The sequence below is a fragment of the Podarcis pityusensis genome (genome assembly GCF_964106645.2).
Source record: "Podarcis pityusensis genome assembly, chromosome: 5".
NCBI classification, from domain to species: Eukaryota; Metazoa; Chordata; class Lepidosauria; order Squamata; family Lacertidae; genus Podarcis; species Podarcis pityusensis.
Window position 1 is genome coordinate 40,570,347 of NC_138032.1, and position 8,206 is coordinate 40,578,552.

The 8,206-nt window shown below is 44.7% G+C and overlaps 1 long non-coding RNA gene across 1 annotated transcript in view; it reads left to right on the plus strand.

Annotated features, from left to right (window-relative positions):
• LOC308478622 overlaps positions 1 to 8,206 on the plus strand; it is a 253,018-nt gene that overhangs the window by 76,379 nt on the left and 168,433 nt on the right. The gene's annotated exons all lie outside the window — the stretch shown is intronic.

Genomic DNA, 8,206 nt, shown 5'->3' on the forward strand with positions numbered 1-8,206 from the left:
GGTGGGAAGGTAAATGGCGTTTCTGTGCACTGCTCTGGTTTGCCTGAAGCGGCTTAGTCATGCTGGCCACATGACCCGGAAGCTGTACGCCGGCTCCCTCGGCCAGTAAAGCAAGACGAGCACCACAACCCCAGAGTCGGTCACGACTGGACCTAATGGTCAGGGGTCCCTTTACCTTTGCCTTTATGATATAATGCCATACAACACCTGTCATGATTGGATCTGTACTGGTTGCCTATATACTGCTGGGCTCAAATTAAGAAGTTGATTCCAATATATAAAGCTCTGAATGCCTTGGGACCTAGGCATTTGATGGAATGCCTTTCCTCATATTATCAACCAGCCCAAGCTCTGAGATCAGCTGAGCAAGGGCTTTCTTACTGAGTGTTGTTCATTGTGTGGGGACCGGGATAAGGCCTTCCCTGTAGTTATGCCCCACCTATGGAATACTCTCCACTTGGAAGTATGGATGGCTAAACCACTGATAAATTTCCATAGCCTAATCAAAGCCTCTCTGTTCTCCCATGCATTTTGAAGATTTGGCTAAGCTTGCTCTGGAGCTTACGATTTCTTCATTTATTGTGCAGAAGCACTGCACTGTTGCTAATTTATGATCCTTTTAATTGTGTTTTATGTTTGTAAATGCTGTGTTATTTTATTGGTCACATTGGAAAGTGCTTTGTGGCTGCAGTGTGTTGAAAAGTGGTTTCTAAATACAGCAAATAAAAAATAAATAAATACCGTGCTTTGGGTTGAAAATGAAGAAAATCTATTTTCCACTTTTTCACATGTTTGAATTTTTGCCGATGAAGGCAGGTTGCCAGAAGTACTTCTGCTGAATAATTATTCAAGGATTTATTTCCCTGAGTGCAGTAGAGTTTCACAATTTCCATGGTAATTTTCCCTGTGAAATTATTTAATGTACTCTAATATATGAATGCACCCTTAGATAAGTAAGAGCAGGATACTGTGCAGGATACATTATAAGTGAGAAGAACTGTACTTTTCTATTCCCCACTTTCATAAGCGTGCCTGGGGCCAATTATATGCAAAATATGCAATTCTTGGTTTTGATGGCAGGCAAGTGGGAGGTGTGTGTGTATGTCTGTGTGGGAGGGATTAAAGATACTTTCAGCAGCTTTTCTGCTCACCCCAATGCAGAAGCTGGGGCGGAATTAAAATTCCCTCTCGGGGCCGTTGTGTATTTTAGAAAGCTAGGCCACCTCAGAGTGAACGGAAATAAGAGGAGGACAACTCTATGGAGGTTAGATTTGAAGGAAGCCCTACTCGGAAGGAGATTACTATGCAGATTAAGCGATTGTTTGATAAGGCATAAAGATCTGGAAGTATGGAGAAAGATAAGTGCTGCCAACCTAGTTGTGGCATATGCCTCAATTGCAAGGAGCATAGTAATGCTCCCCCCTCAAAGCTCTGAGGAAGGAGATGGGGCTGCTGAGGAGGTTTGTGTGGTGGCAGCTGAGAGGCAGATCTTTCTCTCTGTCTGCAGAGCAGTGGCGGACTTACATTTTTGGGTCCCTGCAGCTTGAATTTATATGGGGCCCCTCTTTGCAACCAGCAATGATGTCTGGGTAAGCACTGTTACCTTCTCCAATGGGATTGCTGCATGACAAATCACCAGCCATTTTTAAGTTAACTACAACACCTCAGATTTTGATTAGAATTGCTGTACTGGATTATCTCACATGTCAAAGTCTCTGGTGTGCATAAAAAATTCCTTCACCTTATAGTTTTCGAGTTGTGCGACTCTCGTTGCGTCTAATAGACCCCAAAATTTTAAGCAATGTAGACTAGAGTCACTTCTGGGGCCCCTCCGAGATTAGGAGGTGCTGAAGCTGAAGCTTCCTTAGTTTCATAGTAGAGGCACACCTGCTCCAGAGAGGGAGGTATGCAATATCCTATGGCTCCTGTGCAGGATTGTAGGGCTGTAGGATTGTACATTTCATTGGGAAGGGCCACAGGCCAGTGGGTTAAAACATGGGTAGGCAAACTAAGGCCCGGGGGCCGGATCCGGCCCAATCACCTTCTCAGTCCGGCCCGCAGATGGTCTGGGAATCAGTGTGTTTTTACATGAGTAGAATGTGTGCTTTTATTTAAAATGCATCTCTGGGTTATTTGTGGGGCATAGGAATTCGTTCACCCCCCCCCAAATATAGTCCGGCCCCCCACAAGGTCTGAGGGACAGTGGACCGCCCCCCTGCTGACCCCTGGGTTAGAACATCTCTGTTGCATGCAGAACGTCACAGGTTTGATCCCTGGCATCTTCAAGCAGAGCTTCATGATCCCTCAGTCTGAGACCCTGGAGAGATGCTCGGGGGGGGGGGCACTAGGGGCGCCTTGAAAGATGGCTGCTAATAACATCTTGTCCAGCTTGCAAGAGGTAATTAGAGGCTGATATGGGGAGTACATCAGCCTCCCTTTGTCTTTTCAGGGAAGGAAAAGACGCTGCCTCACCTGCTGTTGCCATATATCACCCCCGAGTTCGGATGAAGGAGGGGGTGAGAGGCACTAGGTGGAAAGCCCTCGGGCAAGCTTGGAGCTCCCTGCCAGCTTCTTTCAGGAGCGAGCCTGGCTGCGATGTTTAAAAAGAAGAAAAGAATTGGACCAATAAACGCACATGCTTCAAGAGAAATCAGGAATGCTTTTATCTGCTAATAAATTTACCACTGAGTGAAGAAGATCGAGATGGAAGGACGAAGGACAGAAGGAACAGAGATAACACCAGAGAACTGCCGACATTCTGGTATGTGGACGGTACGAGGGGGGGGGAAAGACTTTTTTATTTTATTTTTATGTGAGTACCTGATAACCCTCCCCCTCAAAAAACCGTCTCGACAACTAATTTACAAGTGGGAGTGAAAATGAACTGTGTGGAAAAAATTATATGTCTGTGAAAGATTTGGAAACAAGTGAGTCTCTCTCAGTGACGCAGTAAGAAATGCTCCGTTGCGTAGGCAGATCTCGGCTGCAAGATGGATGGTCTAGGGAGGAAGAGCCGCTTGGATATCAGGCTGGAATTGTAAATCAGAAAGGGCTGTTATCCTCCTGGAAGACTAATTATGAGGCAGCGGGTCTGGAAAGTAAACGAGTGGACATTTAGACTGTATTCCACTGGAATGACAGGACGGAGTGTCTGCTTGAAAACATGATGGTTGGATTTGTGGACATATGAGAGAGCATTATAAAACCCACACAGAGACAAAATAAGACTGTTCCTTTTAATCCACTTGTGGAGAAAACTCGGAGGTGACAGAAAAGGAAAATGAATAAATGACAAATATGAGAAGATGGGACTGGAAACATCATTGCAGTAAGGAAAGCAGCACAAATTTGGATCTTTGGATTCCTGACGATCGAGGAGCATGGGTACCCCCCACAAAAAAAAAATTAATTTGGAAAACATTTGGACTTTATGATGTGTATTGATATAATTTGGACTAATTGGTATGATATGTTTAATTTGGCAAATGGAAACTTAATAAAAATTATTGAAAGAAAAAAAAAGAGAGATGCTCAGGGCAGACAACATTGAGCCCGATGATCCGACTTGGTCAGCTTCCTAAATTCCTATGACCCAATGATCTAGGGTCTATATTTAGAGTGCTGAGGAAGCTACATTTTGGCAGTCCCGAATGCAGTTCAGTTCGAAGACCTGTGCTGGAAGCAGCATGCCACTGAATGCCACTGGCTGGGAATCGCAAGTGGGGAGAGAGTTCTTGTGCTCATGTCCTGCTTGTGGGCTTCCTTTAGGCATCTGGCTGGCCATTGTGGGAGCAGAATGGGCATTGCTTTGACCCGGCTGGACCCTGATGTCCCTATACAGGAACATATCTCAAAACAGAGACAGACGTTAATGCTTTCAAAAACTTCAGATAGTCATCTGAAGAGTGTGTGCTTTAACCAACTTTCTTTAGCTCAATGCTTTTTTTTTTTTTTTACTCATCTGATGTTTCTATATAGTTTACATTTCACTAGAATATTTTGTTTCTACTTATATGGCCTCATAAAGTACCTCTTCCTCTTAACAGCACCGGAAGAGTTTGTTTTTCATTGGGAATAAAAGTATTAAGTACTAGTAGGTCTCTGATTTTAGGCAGTAATGCGAGCGAACGCGTACTGGAATCCTGCTGGGTTTTGAGAGGACATTGAAATGGCATGTAAAGCGAGAAGCTTTTAAATCACTTTGGTAATCAGAAACGTTCCTAGTCGTTACAGGCTTAAACGCATAAAGGCATAGATTTTCCAGAATGTGGGCTTCTGCATCAGTAAACTCTATGGAAGAGATGATTGGTTGCAAGGTAGAAAGGAACACTTGCACTATTTGAATATTAATGTAATCTACCCATGTGAGAAGCCGCACTATCTTCCTGCCAGAGGACTAAATTGCATAGAAGAGACTCCTGCATCAGGCACATAATCCAAAGGAAACCCTAATTTATATGCTAATTAGCCCACATGTTAAGAATTACAGGGTTAATTAAGCATATCATCCCACCCACAATTTTATCAGTGATAGACATGGAGGTGCAGAGCAGAAATCTTGCCATTCGATCGAATTAACTACCTATAGCGATTCTTTAGGGGTCCTTCTTTCAAAGCAAGCCCAGCAAGTTAAATCACGTTTTATTCAAAATAATGTCAGGGCTGTGTAGAAGTTTTTGTGTTAAAAAGGCATGGTGGGGGCAGGGAGTCGGGAGGAAGCGGTTTATACAGTGTCCTACATAGCCTGAACTTTATGTTTAATTAAACTGGGTTGGCTTCAGTTATTGAACATGAAATAGCTGCTAATTGATTGAGAACACAGCCACTGAGGTTCAACAGCTTTGTAATAAATGCATCTCTTATGGCACAGTTGTTAAAGCTAAATATATTTTAATCATCAATTTTGTATTTAATTAGGATCCTGAACCCATCTCATTACATAAAAATTAAATCCTTATTTCAGACTCTTGGAGCCTGACCATATAACTGCACGCTGGGCTTGCAAAAGGGTTGCTGACAAGTCATTTTGTTATGTAGCGCTTGGCCCCTATGTAAGAAATGTGCTGGAAAGAAATGTGAAAATGATGTGTCTTTATCTAGAAATGGATGCAGCTGCTAGCTTGAGAAGCTGTGTGAAGGCAGGTCTTATTATTGGCATGGCTTCAATGGCTTCAATGTGATTAAGAAGGAAAGGCCTAACAATTCCTGTTTCATTTAAGGGACTACCTCTGTCAATTTCATGAGGCTCATGAGATGTCATGGAGGGGATGGTCTGACCCAAAGGAGGAGTGGGAGGAGATGAGGAATTGGAGAATCCTTGGGAAGGTCCCAGTGGGATGGGGATGGTGGAATTGGGGCCCCAAGAAGTGTCAGATGCTGAGGGAGGTCTTGGTCCCTCCTTAGGGTCTGAAACTCCCGTTTCAAGTAGATTGTCAAAGGAACGTCCCTAGCCTAACCCCTCCTCCTCTCAGTGAGGAGCCTGCTTCTTCTGGCAAACTGGTGCACCGGTGTGAGCAAACTTCACAGAGGAGTGCCTGTTTGCTTGCTGAGTCCCAGGACTCTGGCCCCTTGCTGAGCCCACACCACTGTTCCTAAGGAAGGTGCAAGGTGGGTGTCACTTGTTGGATCAACACCTCAGCTTCTGTTCCATGGCATATAACTTAGGTAACTTACATTCATTTCAGTGCAAAGGAAATGTGAAGATAATCTAAATCCCTGTGATCAACTATGTATTATTTGCAGAATTAAAATAACCACCAGCAGCAATGTAAATGAATGCCGTCCTATTCACTTGACTAATTTCTATTCCTGATGGCAAGCAAACACACGAATTGCAGCAATTTCTGCTTCCTCCTGCATTTTTTGTTGGAATTCTCAGACATCCCTAATCACACTAGATTTCTGGTATAAAGAAGCCAGCTTTATTCCTTGTGTTAGATTCCTGAAAGAGAAATAATGGACTATTTCACATTTTGGCTCTAATCCTCAACATATTTCCTCTGAAGTAAGTCCTATTGGTTTTGACTGCATTGGCTTTCAAGGAACCATTATTAGGGTTGGAGTCTTATTTCAATTTCCAGAAGATTATTCAATTATAACGTCTATGTATAACTTTCCCAGGCTATTTGTCTGGGAAAGAACATGTCTCCTGCCCTTTCCCCTCGTCTAGGGACACCTCTGATTCCATATTCTCCTTGCAAGTTAGCCACTACTGTCACTTGGTTCCTTGATGGGACAATTGGTTCCTAATCTCCCTTGGTTCCGCTCCTTCCTCCTGGGCCGTGTTCAGAAAGTGGTGTTGGGGGATGAGTGTTCAGACCCCTGGGCTCTCACTTGTGGGGTGCCTCAAGGTTCTGTCCCCATGCTTTTTAACTACATGCAGCCGCTGGGAGAGACCATCAGGGGGTTTGGGCTGGGTGTTCATCAGTATGCAGATGATACCCAGCTCTACCTCTCTTTCAAATCAGAACCAGTGAAGGCAGTGAAGGTCCTGGGTGAGTGTCTGGAGGTGGTTGGAGGATGGATGGCAGCTAACAGATTGAGGTTGAATCCTGACAAGACAGAAGTACTTTTTGGGGGGGACAGGAAGCGGACAGGTATGGAGGACTCCCTGGTCCTGAATGGTAACTGTGCCCTTGAAGAAGAAGAAGAAGAGTTTGGATTTGATATCCCGCCTTTCACTCCCCTTCAGGAGTCTCAAAGCGGCTAACATTCTCCTTTCCCTTCCTCCCCCACAACAAACACTCTGTGAGGTGAGTGGGGCTGAGAGACTTCAGAGAAGTGTGACTGGCCCAAGGTCACCCAGCAGCTGCATGTGGAGGAGCGGAGACCCGAACCCGGTACCCCAGATTACGAGACTACCGCTCTTAACCACTACACCACACTGACCAGGTGCGCAGCCTGGGAGTCATTTTGGACTCACAGCTGTCCACAGAGGCACAGGTCAATTCTGCATCCAGGGCAGCTGTTTACCAGCTTCATCTGGTACACAGGCTGAGACCCTACCTGCCTGCGGACTGTCTCGCCAGAGTGGTGCATGCTCTAGTTATCTCTTGCTTGGACTACTGCAATGCACTCTACGTGGGGCTACCTTTGAAGGTGACCCGGAAACTACAACTAATCCAGAATGTGGCAGCTAGACTGGTGACTGGGAGCGGCCGCAGAGACCACATAACACCGGTCTTGAAAGACCCACATTGGCTCCCAGTATGTTTCTGGGCACAATTCAAACTGTTGGTGCTGACCTTTAAAGCCCTAAATGGCCTCGGTCCAGTATACCTGAAGGAGCGTCTCCACCCCCATTGTTCTGCCCAGACACTGAGGTCCAGTGCCGAGGGCTTTCTGGTGGTTCCCTCACTGCAAGAAGCGAAGTTACAGGGAACCAGGCAGAGGGCCTTCTCGGTAGTGGCACCTGCCCTGTAGAACACCCTCCCACCAGATGTCAAAGAGAAATCAACTACCAGACTTTTAGAAGACATCTGAAGGCAGCCCTGTTTAGGGAAGCACTATTGTAGTTTAATATTTTGTTGGAAGCTGCCCAGAGTGGCTGGGGAAACCCAGCCAGATGATTGGGGTATAAATAATAATTATTTATTTATTTATTTATTTATTTATTTATTTAATTTTGCACACACACCACCCAAACCTTATTGGCCTCTCAACTGGGTTCTAAACGTTAAGGAGGGAATCTGCTGGCATGGAGGTGGATGCAATTGATCAATATGTATCTTTTGTTTGATCTTTCTATATACATTCCATTTTGTCTTTCAAGGAGGGGTTCTAATCTGGAATCAGCAAACAGTTCCTGCATTTCTTCCCCATTCCCCTCCTAGCTCTTTTCCAACTTCCTGTACAGGCTTTTCTGTCTGGTGTGATTAACCATCTAGTACTGAGATTAGGGTACAATATCTCTGTGACATTAATCACTGCATGGCATATGCAAATAGGCACAGTCATGTGAATTATATTTACATTTCTCCTCAGGAAGAAGAACTGAATCTATTCAGGCATCTACTCAGCCTTTATTGGCCTGAAGCAGAATCAAACCAGAACTGCAGTCACAGCTGTACCTGAACTGGAACCAAACTAATAATCTGTAATGATTTGATTCCGTGCCCAGAAACCCTTGTACCAGAAGATGCATCCCTGTAGCATCTTGCCAACCTGGTGCCCTCCAGGTATTTTGGTTGTTTAAGAGTTGTAGTGC